Below are 13852 nucleotides of genomic sequence, written 5' to 3'. Positions count from 1 at the left end.
TAAGAATCACTCACCACGGACAGCATTGTTCTTAATGCTCTTCCCACCACACATCCAATGTAGCTCCTGCAACTCCCCCCCCCCCCCCCCCCCCGCATATCCAAGGTATACCTTTGGTTACAATGTAGCTGCTCCTGCAACCTCACTCCCCCTCTTGTTGGATTAAGCATCCATTATGACCATGCGGTCTACTTAGATATTTTTTAAACGATGCTTTAAAATAATAACTTATGGGGAGAATTTCCATAATCACTCACTTTCACCTGTCATCCCAGCCCATCAGTTCAGTTGCCTCTTATATAATTACGCCACTATACAGTACGTGCAGTGCATGGACCTTTAAAGATACCTTAATTGATTCCCCACCCCCCAGCCACACCTGGCTCCTGCTAGCTTTCCTGCTCATCTTGTCTACCAATCATATTCATTGCTTCCCAAATGTGGCGTCACACCTGAGCACAGTACCGGTCGATAGACGCGTTTCACTCACCATAAGTAAATTAAGGAACTACAGCTCAGCTGAAAGAAGCCAGTACATCCTATGGTTATTATTAAAGATAGACCCTATTAGCAGCCCTGTTAATACCTTTCAGCTTTAAGCCAGGAAGGAAGCAACACTGATCTAGTAAAGTCCCTCCTTCCTCACCTCCTTCCTCCTCTCTCGCTACTTTGCTTTCTTGGATACAATTATTTTTCCAGAGATGAGGACTCTTCCATGCCTTTGGGTAGACATGTGACCAATAGGTTAAAATAATAAAAATGGCTATTAGATATTCCTCGGACGTGCCATTCTGGAAAGGGAAGAGGCAATGGCATCTAATTACGGCAGCTCACTCGGTGCCTTTATCTGTAATTGGGCTGCATAGTCCTTCATTATAATTTACTTTCTCCTCCCAGATTGTGATAATCAAGACAAGCAGAACTGAATGGGCCATAAATACGCACAGACCTGATACCAGTCAGGCTATAATTATAACAACTGTTTTAATAAAATGACTAAATGATGTAGCGGAGTAAACCTGAAGTGTTTATTTTCGACAACAACATTGCGAAGATGTTGATTGCGTGCATTTGGGGAGAGAGTTTTAATTGGCATTAAAGGCCACTGCAGTTCATTCTGTCTGCTAGTTACGGCTGAGTGTAGAGTGGACTGTGTCATTTGTTAATGCAATGACTGCGTTGAGAGTAGTGGAGCGTAATCTGATTTGGTAATTCCTGGATGGGCGATGACTCTAACCATGGCGATGACGCCTCTTTTTGGGAGCCAGTCACCTACTGCTTACCTTTCCCTAACGATGCATCAGCGGGAGTCACAGACTGTTTTTACCCCACACAGCTCGATACTCTTCATCTCACAAGGTGAAGAATAATCGCCAGCTGAGCACATGATCGGAAAAGCTTTGATACCTTCAGCCATGAAAATGCTCAGAAGAGTATTTGGGCAACCAGAGATGATCAATTTGGGAACACAAACAGGCAAGACAAAAAAAAAAACAGAATGATCTTCTAAACCAGAACCTCGCCCTCATCCCAAGCTTAACAAAACCAAAAATGTAAATTATGTTCCTCCCCAATTCCAATAAGGCTATCAGCCATAAATAAAAAGTCATGCATGTGCGAGATGCTTGTTTTTTTAATAAAGCAAACACTGCTCCTCACACAAAATTGCAACATTGTTTTATGGAAGTTCAATTCACACTGTCAGACAGCCTCTTAATTTTGATTCATTTTACAGACAATTATAGAACTTTACCCCATTTGTATGGTCATACACAAGTGGTATCTTATAAACAAAAACAAACATTTTACTTGTATTACTCTCCAGTGCTTAATATCTATTCATTTTGCACTTTTTCTGTTCTGTTTGCTCTGATTAGTTAAACCCTATAAATATAGCATTAGTTTGAAATAACAGAGACTCTGTGCTGGTGTTGCACCGGTTTCAGAAATAGAAGGCGCCCTAGAGTTGCACTGACAGTGGCAGGAGGTTCTTGTACACCCCAATCCTGCTGTTGCCATCACACAACCTGTCCCGCTGCCCAGTGCCAACTGGAGCGGTGACTGGAACCTTAGAGGGCTTGATCCCACGGCGTGAGCGATGCCCTGCGTCTCTCATCACGGCACTGATATACCAGCTCCAGCTCCTCATCCCCCCAAGCTTAGCATGACTCTCCCACCACTGGTTCACCACGAAGGGAACACACATCCCCTGGCAGACAGGGGAGCGCTCTTTGATGGAGGATTGGGGAACATGTCAAGGGCGCAAGCCTGCTGATTACTTCTCACGAAGGAAAATGTGTCCTGATCCGGCTTAGAGTATCGTTCTGGCATGAGGGCAATCTGCCGTTATTGCCAATCAAAGCCGGGAGCCGTCAGATCTGAAGGCGGACAGGTGAAGAAATGACACAAAGCTGTTCTTTACTCTCCACATCACTGCCATTTACATGCGTAATCAGCCGCTCCCGCAGACAGCTCTCTCCAACGTGCTAACGTCGGATGCTCGCGGCTTTTATCGATTACGTTAAAGCCAATAAAATTAAACATGCGCCCCACTTAACATGACATACTGCTCCACTCACAACATAATGTTTTATTTTTCTAAACAAAATATTAATGTTTATTATAGGATTATGGGGAAGTCAGACTGGCGCCAGGACGGATTAGACCTGGTTTGTCTGGCAATGTCAGGGAAGGAATCCCACACTCCTGCCCCAGCTCTCCCCACACCCAACGCAGTGCCACCCCCCCGCAACACACCTCCCATTTGTCCTGGTCATCAGCAGCTTGAGTGAGACCCTGATTCCAGCAGAACCCGTCATGCACACCCACCAGGGGCAGGGAGCTGAATGAACAGACCGGCCCAGGCTGCCGCCCCGCCCAGACAGACATGAACTCCTCCAGATAAGTTTAGTGCTACCTTCAGTTAAAATTCTTATTTATATATATATATATCCTCCAGAAACCTGACCTATTCATTTATGTCCATTGTAGTGGACATTGTATTTTTGCATTTAATTTTTCACTGATGTTAGGAAACATATTTATTCCTGTTGTGCACTAAAGAGGACATGCTGTGAAATTAAAAATAAAAATAAATTTGAAAACATTTAATTGTAAGATGTCTTATTTCCTCCAAAGACAAATAACCTACAATTGAAGGACACTTTTTTCCTTGGGTCTCAGGAGGAGATATATATATATATTGAAATAAGTAACTGACAAAAAACTCATTGCTGAAATTTAAAACCACATTTTCGCTCTTCTTTGGAACAAAAGTCATTATTGTAATATGGGGAACTGTATTACCTTCCCACCTCCTTGATTTTTTTAACCATTGGCTACCACTGATATGTACATATATGTGTGTGTGTGTATGTATATATGAAAATAACAAAAATAAGCACAATAGAAAGAATGACAGGCTTTGTGATGCAGCGTGTGAATTTACGATAAAAACGGATCTGGCCCCACTAACTGTGGTTGATTTACATGAATTAAGGCCCTGGAATAAGGTATCATATCGTGGGCGAGGTAATAATCCAGAAATAACCTCATTAAACAGACAGCATGTCGGTCTAAGCAAAATGTACTCATCGCGGGGAAAATTAGTGACCCGGAAAGTCGTGGGATGAGCTAATGGCGGGGCAATGGAGAATACAGTCCCATTATCGGAGCAGGCAGAAGAAAGGCGGATAGCAAAAAATCATCAGACGTCATTTACATTTTTTTATCTTTTATTTTTAAATGAGCACATAGCTGGGGTGGTTTTGTGGATCTAATTAAGGGAGGGAAAAAAAACAAAATGAGCCTTTGGATATTCTGTGAAGAGACTTGTACTTCGCAGATTTGCCCTTAGTGAAAATTGCTGTGTTCACTATTTTTTTTCCGTGCTCTGGGTTTAAAAAAATGCAGCTTTAATGAATTTGGAAACAGGATTGACAGTAAACATGATGGATTTTAATTTTTTAAAAACCATTTACATAGTTAAACTGAACATAGGATTAGTAAACATAAAAATAGGTAAGAAAAATATGTAGACAGCTGAAAAATATATATACAAAAAAAATGTGAACTTCTGTGTGTGGGGTGGGGGTGGACTATGTATTTATTAATGTCCCCACAATGTGATAGAAAGCTGCTATTTTCATGTTTTGGGGAAAAATTTTTCCAGTCCCCTCAAGAGACACTCAATTTTATTAAAATTTGTGACTGCAATCAAAAAACTAAAAAACTATTTTGTTTGGTATTTACTTATGGTTTAGGTTAGGGCTGTGTAGGTTTTAAGATTGTCATACCTGGGATTCGGGATATGCCATAAAAATGAATGGAGAGTCCCCTGAAAAATATGAATACATGGACTGTGTGTGTGTGTGTGTGTGTGTGTGTGCGTGTGTGTGTGTGTATACGCACGCATACACGATTATTTGGATCTAAACAATCCATTTTTATCCATTGTCCTGAACAGAAAGCAGTACAGTTAAGGAAAAGTCCACATAAATTAGCATGTAACAAGCACTTTGATTGTTTACGTCGATTTTGGGTACTTTCAGATGAAAGCTTGCATTTCTCAATGTATACAAATATTAAAATGGCTACAATTAAGACATCAGATGAATTATAAGAAAGAAAACAATGAAAAGGACTGGGTTGAATGTGAAGGTATAACAGTACGATTTAATAAAGGAAGGATCCTCTCACAAACCCGTTTGATTGTTAAATTACTATTTGAATTATTGTTTTTTTTATTTATTTAATGTCATCTAATCGTCCTTCAAATGGGAATATAATACAATTCAGTGTCTGGTGCGAGTATCTTTGGTGCTCTAATTATTTTATTTAACAATTTTAGTTTAATTACATTTTTTATAATATTATTTACTCATTTGTTAATTTGCTGCTAGCTTTCTTAATTAACTGAGCACATCCCTTTTAAAAAATATTTTCATCAAGTGTATTTTGAGAATATAATAGTGAATAGGGTAACAAATAAAAATTGTCACATCCCATTTGTTGTTCGCTGTTTGAATCTGGTGGCATTTCTCGAGCGAGAATGTCAACATTCGCTGCTTAATTGGTGTTACTGTAATTCAAGTAATTATAATGAATTCCTTCTACGTCTTTTAATTGGCGGCTTCAAGTTTCAAGAGTTTTTGTGCTCAGCTGATTGATATATGTGATTACTCCACTAACCATAGTATGTGTTACACGTTAGGTCTGCACAATGCAAACTGACCATTTTAAATACACAGGAGGTGCTGGAATAATAAATAAAAAAAACAAGATTAATAAGACAAAGATAATAAAAAGCCATGAAGATAGCAAAACCTGTTGTGAAAAATGAGTCACGGCCGTAGGAGAGGGCTGCCTGACGCGGGCAGTGATAATTCACAGGCAGTTACCCCGTCCGAGGAGCGCTGCCCAGTCTGACCCGTGTCCCTCACTGACAGCGCCAGCACCCGAGAAGTAGCTGACCAACAGGAAACGCTATCAAATCATGCATTCTCCACAGCGCCATTACAGCATCGGAGCAGCACTCCTAGATTAATGATAGCCGGCCGTAGCATTTACCATTCATTTTTCTCCTAGGGCAGCTACACCAGGATGTTAAGGGGGAAGATCCATGTGCGTAGCTGGGATACCAAAACCCGCAGGGTCATCAGCCTGGCAATTAAACACTGTGGTCAGCTGTGGGCCGAAACCGCGTTCCTCAGGCGAACTGAGTGCAGGTCTTTGTAAGGCATTGAAGTGCTGAGGCTCCTTTCCATTAGGCAGCGTGTGGCAAAAGTATAAAGAGCCGGTTTTAATATTTCATTATATTCACAATCAGTGCCAGTAGCAGACCATGTGGTGCCCTAGGCAAGATTCAAAGACCAGTCTCCCATGCCCAGTTTCACTTTATCTCCGACTCAGGGGCATCAGAGGGGCATCGGATAGGGGCAAGGATACCCAGGCAGATTTAGGGGTCCTAAAATCTATGAAGGGGGACCTCCCCTCCCATCGGCAAACTCTATGTTCCATGGGGCCTGTATTTCTCCAGAATGAAAGTGCCGCCCCCAGCGGGGCACCCATGGTGACGTTTTGGTGGGGGACACAGGATTCCTATGCCCCTGCTTGGATGCATACGTTTTGATGGTAAAAGCTGTCCACTGGGGACTATTGCTGGGAAGGGGGAGGTGACAAGCAGTTGCCCCCCCCCCCGCAGGCGATTTCCCATGATGCTCTAGCCTGGATCTTTCCCTCTTCCCAATGGCGAACCCTGCACCTTCGAGTTAGGGCCTGTGGGGGGAGGTAAGAGACACACATGAAAATAGGGGGAATGAGCGCAGTATTGAAGATTTTTGCCTGTAGTTAATAATACATCCTGGTACCTCTTATGTTAGGAGCTCAGTCATTACTTATCTGGACAAATCAATGATAAGTCAGGTAGAAAATGATGACAAATGCAAATGCGACAGCTCAAGCCCCGAACATCTGACGCCGCGTTCGCCGAGAGTACTTTCCCGAGTCTCTTCAGAAATTACTCGCAGGAGCCAGAGTACAAACACTTTGCATTTATTTCTTTTGAAGTTTTATCCCAGAGGGAATTGAGTGCGTGTTTTCCCTGTGAGGTCTGAATGGTAATCAATTCTTAAATTGGGGTCATGGGGCTAGTCATTGTATTCTGCCGTCTTCTCTGTGTTCTCAGTGTTAAGCTGAGTGCTACACTACTCTGGATACATTTAAAATCTTATGCTAAAAATGAAACTCTTCCCACTCACTCTTTCCCTGGGTCAGGCGTGAGCTGTGCTACACCATTATGCTACTCTATCAACCAATTGGTCCCAGACAGAGATATTTGACTGCATTGTCTGCTGCATTGACTGCTGACATATTCACAAATTCCAAAAAAATCTTGTTTTACTGTTTGCTGAATTCAGCAATTCTGTTGAGCATTGTAAAACCCACTAACAAAATATTACATTCCGTAAATTAAAAAAAAATCATTATTATTATCGTCGACATCATAGCTATAATTCACTGCTGTTCCAAGGCCGTGAACTCCTGTATTCCTTAGTCTAGGTTTCAGTATTTTAAAATGCAATGAAGAAACGTGTGAATTGTGACAAGCTCTGCACTACAGGGAGGTGACAATCCATCCTTAATCCTTGTGGAAACAGTCAGCGCAGAGAGAAGAGGAGGGGGAACTGAAAACTTTAATTTAAGCTCACTTTAAGTCTTTATAGTGACAAAATGAGCAGCTTGGCATATCCTGGATAATATCAGTCTCATTGAGAGAGATAATTGACTTAGGATACGGAGATGAAGTTCGATTGTCACCATTTGTAGTTATGACACCAACATGGTCCCAATGTTATTATCAGACAGAGAGACAAAAATCCAATCAAAAACACTGGGAGCTCTCATTACTTATTCATGCTAATACAAGTATATTAAGAAAACTAAACAGTTACTGCTCAATCACTCACAAAGAGAATGAAATTCAGCTTTCATTAGAACACACAGGCCCACTGGCAGCACACCAATTCAGAAGCCATGTCAGCTGCAGCACTTCTTACGTATTCATTAAAAACCGTACCTGGGCCCTTCCATGCAGCTTTATTGTCATGGGTAACCTGCTCGTTTGTCTCCCTCCTGCTTCTAGTATCAAAGCTCCAGTGTGCTGGGTTCAAATCTCTGCAATTTACCGCACGCAATAGTTTTCCATTGTTTTAATTAATGAGCCTGGCCTTGAAAGCATCTCCATAATCGTGCTTCAGAAATGTGACTGGATGTATTTTCATGCACATAGTGAGAAGAGATAAATATGACCCTCATTTTTCAGATGGTTTTAACCAATGGTACATTTTTTTCTAACTGTCAAGCAATACAAACTTAGACGTAGTGTGTCTTAAAGTCTTCGTATAAAGAAAACATAAAAATTCAATTTACCGGGTCCCATCCCTGTAATAAACAAAGCAGAATATTGATTCCACCCTGAACTAGAAAGAAAAACAATATAGTTATATTTGTAGTATTATCAAATTACAAGCAACAACAGGGTAAATTCAATTCTGGCCCATCATCGCCGCAGTATTTTGCAGTTACTCCTTATGCACCGCGGCACGCCATTATCTTCCTGCAATTTACGGAGGGAGGAAACGGTACGGAGCTGGGACCCAGCTTCGGGGGCCTTCGTTTGGAAAAGCCTCCCCGCTCCTGGGCACGCAGGACGCGCGATCCTCTCTGTGGCTGACCTCACCTTTCCGCGTTGTTCCGCAATCAATAAAAAAATGCGCTGAGGCTCTTGTTCGCTAATGAGCCACAGGTGCGGCCGTTTTGTTCATTCTTGTGCTCTTAAAGAAGTCAGAGAATCAGGTTTATTGGCCAAGTGTGTTCACACGCACGGGGAATGTGTCTCTAACTCCCAGTGACTCACACACATACAGTTTATGCATAAACAGGCAAGACAAGTCAATAATTATGTACAGTTTGGTTGCTACATGCAATGTGTACCTGTTGAATGTATAAAAACTGCAGGAGTGCTGCCAGTGCAAGCAATGTTGCCGCAAACATTGTATGCACAATATGTATATAATTATACAATATAATATGTATAAAACAGTACTATTTGTACTGTGACGGTAAGTGGAAATAGGGGCTAGTGTGCTGTAAACAAAACAGTGCAAGAGGCAGAATTCCATCAACAGGTCAAAATACAAAAACATACAGTATGTGTCCTCGCCTCTATAAGCTACAGCATCTGGTCACATGCTGCTCAGGTGACTTGTATTGCTATATTTAATGTCTCCCACATCCATCCCATGACTCCAATATTAACACTGTGAAATGTGTGTCTGCTTTGAGTGATAAACAATAGATGTAAAAATGTTCTTTACTAGTACATAATGCTCAAATGTGCAGATTAATTGCATACCATGTTTCGGAGTATATTATTAATTCATTCCAAAAGCCAAATAAATAGTACAGTTTTTATAAAGCCACTGACTCAGCTGTGATATATGAAACTTTTTGGACATCGCTATGAACGGCGCCGTGGGTGGGAAGGCAGACACACACGAAAGACAAATAGCAGGATGTTTAGGTTCGAGGCGCACACGTAGGTGGCAGGAGACTTAAAAGGTTGGCAGGGCCACTGGCAGAGATCTGTAGTGTAAAGGCTCTTAGCTGACAGTTTCCCCCCAGGCAAACGACAATCAGCCTTAATGAAGAACAGAAGCCCGAGAGCAAGGCCTCGAGTGGGGTTTGCTCAGGACGCCAGAATCACTAGGAATTCCGAAACGACCAGGCAGACAAACACCAGGCTTACAGATAAAAGCAATACACGTACATTCATTTTTTAAAAACATATATTTCTTTTAGCATGTTGAAATATTGTATCTGATCCTATTTTTCTGAAGAGATCTCCAAAGGAATATTGTATGATTCCATACAAGAGTGTGTTGGTAATACTTTCAAGCATTTTTGTCTCTGTGGAAGCAAGCGGGGTATCACATGTGCATCTTGAGCTCTACATATACTAAGTAGAGAACATACACTAATATTATAAAATAAAAATGCAAATTAAGCATGCAAAATAAAGCATAAATCCTAATAAAGTATTGTAAAAAATACTGGGAATAATACCAGTAAAAATTCCATATATTCAATAAAGCACAGCTTTCTTATCTTACAACTGGTACCTTTGAGATCAAAGACAACTTTTGTTTGGTTAAAAAATATATGCACACAATCTCAGACACTCACCTTCAGTCATTTCACCAGCTCACTCAATGAATCCAAACTGTTTTTATGAATGTCACTGACTTCAAGTTATGAAATCTTTTCTCCCCGCTTAGTACAGCAAAAGTGCCTCTGTGTGTGTGTGTGTGTGTGTGTGTGTGTTTTAAACATTCTCATGTATGTATATACAGCATTATATACATTATATACACATATTATATTCAAAGTGTCTATTCTCCATAAAATAAAGGTTGTTCTCCCGCAGCCCTCAGTGAGTGCAGATATCTGTGACCAGAATGTCTCCACCTCAGCAGATAACAGTCGACATGTGAATCCAATCACAATCAGGAAAAAAAACACACTACAGTAGCCTCATAACAGTGGGACTAATAAATCGCCTTTATCATACGACGCAAGCGGCAGTGCGAGTGGCTAATTACCCTGCTATCTTCAAAATCGTAGCAGCGATGCTGCTCTCTGGCAAAATGAAACACGGAAATCATTAATTATTCGTGACATCCAATCCCATTAAGGTGCTTAATCTCATCCTCGTACGTTTTATCGCAGTTTTGGTTACTGTCTGCTGCCTCTCACAATCAAAGGAACAATCACAAGAATTTGGTGAATAATTGTCACCTGTGGAATACATATAGTCCCTTATTCTGAAGAATCAACATACCCATAATACAAAAACCACAGAAAAGGCCTTTTTATTCAAGGGGGGAGATTCTAATTGACCATTGATTATTCTGCCTTGACTGACGCATTATAACATTTGAAAAGCAGGAACAGAAAAGCGTGTGGTATTCATAACCAGCGCTCCTGCCCCCAACGTCGTGTCCCTGCTGCACCCAACCTGTCACCACTCCTAACACCTTTATTAAACGCAAGGCTCCAGTCGGCTCTCTGAATACTCTTAATGGGTGGCTCTCAGTGCAGGGGCGAGAGCATGGACGCCCGAGTGTGATTTAATGAAGCGCTAATGCGCTCGCCGTGACAGTCTGCCAGAAGGGGCTCCACCTTGTGCCCACACCCCTGCATTGCGGGCCGCTCAGACATCACCCCCCCGCCCTGTCATGCCGTTTTGTTTTTCCCGACCGTGCAGTTTTTTGCCCAGGACTGCAGCCACACCGAAAATCTTTTTATTTTTTTCCCAAAGAATGGCTCAATGAATGACATATTAACGGAGATTCATGAAATGTGTGGATTGGAGGGGGTTGGGGGCTTGCTAATAAACAGCGGTGTGGAGTGTGATAGGGATGGTGTCGTTTCCGACTCTGTGAGCTCACCCCGTTAACAGCACTGCCTTGATGGCCTTTATGTCTCCTGCACTGATTTAGCCCTTCAGGAAAATCAAGGACCAGGAAGAAAAGAGAAAGCGGGGGAAGAAAAAAAACACAGCATGCACATTAGCTGTGAGCCGATGCTTTTGTGCAGGGAGGTGATAATGAGAACAGGATATATTGGGGTAGTTATAGCTCTGAAATATCATTGATTAGAACCAGCCATTGACAACCAGCCCTGAAGCAAAACTGGGCCTTATCTCACAATATCCTTATAGTAGTTAACCTTCCATTCCCCTCCCTATACCTGCTATTCTACCACAATATATATGAGGGGCGGGAGGAAAGACTGACTTTTAAGGAAAGGGGGCCGACGGCAACAGAAAGAAAATGTTCATGTGTAATTTTTAATATAGTCCAAACTGAGCATCTCAGTGTTTCTAAACATGAACTGAGGCTAAAGCAATAGTTTTGCTCCTTTTTTGTGAAAGGAAGCAAATTTAATATGCATCCTATTGATTTTCACAGTTAGGGGCAGCCATAAATTAATTTTATGCTGTTGTTTATCAGGACACTTTCACCAAAGGCTTAGAGTGGTATTTGTCATTAAAAGAGCTGGAGATATTTCACCAAATTCTCCATTGATGACCGTGGCTTTATAATCCTTCTCACAGTCAATTTGACATGGCAGTAGCATTGAATTAAATATCACATGTGCTTCCTGGGAATGTTTCTGCTGTAGCTTAGCATCTTTGTGTTCTGCTGTTTGCAACTGGTGGGAAACTGACAGGCTGGGGGGGCAGAAGGGTTGAAGACGAAAAGACGGATCTGCCTGGGCAAAGGAGAACAAGTCAGTTACCCTCTTTCAGGTTTAAATGCAAATCTCTCTCCCACTGTTACTAAAGTAGCCAGCTAGCAAAAGTCAAGCTATGTAGAAACTCACAAACTGTTCAATAAAACTAAATGCATAAAATATTTTTCAACCTTTCATACTTTTACGTATAGAATACATAAATGCCAGCATTGCGAGTTATGTATTTTTTACTTGGGGAAAATGCAGAGTGAATAATTTTCCTAAAAATTCACTGTCGATATTCTGCTTTTGAGGAATAATAATACTGCAACTTCAGCAGCAGCCTATCTACAGCCAGTGGGAGAGGTGACGATAAAATCAATTGAAAACTATTCCCAAAAGTGCTTAAAATATCCTGCAGTGTTAATGGATTAACCTGTCCCACGTCCCACTTTTGATGTGCGCTGCGCTTGACCGACCAGAGAAGTTAAAAGGGCCCTTCGACAACCTGAGTGGACTAGAGCTGGTGGGATGCAAAGCAGTTTACGTTTCTCTGCCGCGCTTCTTCTTCGCTCCTCTTCCCCTGCGTTCCACGCCGGCCGGAAAGCTAGCATAGCGGAAGGCAGGCCGCGGCAGCCACCGTAAAAAGGGGAGCAAGCCACTCGCGCCTGTGACCACCGTATGCAAAGCTCGACATTAGTCACTGGCCGGCCAGTCGTCCCTGACAGGCTTGCTGGGGTGAGGGAGATTAATGCTGGCCAGACCCACTCTGTTATTGTCAGTCTGTTCCTTCACACTCTGCTTCTGACTTTCAATTCTGCTCCAGGATTAATTGTCTGCACCCTCCTTCCGGGATGACTGATGCAGAGGGATGTGGAAAACACGGACACATGCCTGCGGCCTTCACAACCTGGAGCCTAGCCTGGGGCCAAGAAGCAGAAATGGAGGGGGGGTCGCTTTCTGGGGCAACCGTATGAAATTTAAGAAAATGAGAGAGAGAGAGAGAGAGAGAGAGAGAAGAATACGGCCAGTTTTGAATTTTATCCCACACCTGTGACCTGCGTATGAAACACAAAGGACGTGATTTATTTATATATTTGTGCCTAAGTACATTTTGTGTTTAAAATCCACATTTCCCGGATGTGTTGAGATCGAGACTCTTAGATTCTGAGGAGGGATTGAAATACTGGCGTGTAGAATACAGGAACTGCTGCATATGTGAAGTTTATCCAAAGTGATATTTAAACCAGGCAAAGGTGGCCGTCTTTTATCAACCCATGGTGGGTGATTTTAGGGCCTCTTAAAGCAGCCATATAGATTTGGAGTGTCAGTATATAGCCTCCCCCCAAGCTGGTACAGTAAGGTACTAAAGAGAGATAATTGTCCCATGAACCCATCACTGGACCACTCTATGCTATCAATTGCCTATTACGTGTTAATAAAACCAGACCATCACCGTTGTGAGTGTCCAGTTTTCCATCTACATCTTTCCTCCCTTGCGGTAGGAGATTTCAGCTCCATTGTTGTGGGAGTTTTTAATGGCTCCGACTCAAAATTCCTGACCGTGTCGAAATGAATCCAATGAATTATGGATAGTACTTTAAAATCCAAATTATTAATAAATAGTCATAATATATTTCAAAAATACCCTTTATAAATTAAGAGTAAGAACTCAAAGATATATTGAGTAATGCAGTTGCACAAGATGTGTTAGCAGTCCTTCTCTCCTGCGATCATTTTTCTGGCACTACTTTCTGCAATTTTCCTTTTTTTCTGGGCTAACAGGGCTAAAACAAATGTATAAATTAATGCGACAATTTGTAGCCTGCATATCCCTAAAACCCAGAGGGAGGGTAGAGCACAGAAAGATGGGGTGTCATTAGTAACCCAACCCCAAGAGTGGCCTCACATAGAGATCTCTGAAAATACCCAACGAGGGGCCTTTAAGGTCAACTTAAAGCAGGCAGCCTTCCTCTTTAAGGATCCGAAACAAAGGAAATAGGGTAACATCCTTCAAACTTGACACAGAGTATTCAGATGTTACCAAAGCAAAGTG

This window comes from Paramormyrops kingsleyae, chromosome 13 (assembly GCF_048594095.1).
Source record: "Paramormyrops kingsleyae isolate MSU_618 chromosome 13, PKINGS_0.4, whole genome shotgun sequence".
NCBI lineage: Eukaryota > Metazoa > Chordata > Actinopteri > Osteoglossiformes > Mormyridae > Paramormyrops > Paramormyrops kingsleyae.
The sequence above is the reverse complement of the archived record's forward strand: the minus strand, read 5'-3'. Positions refer to the sequence as shown.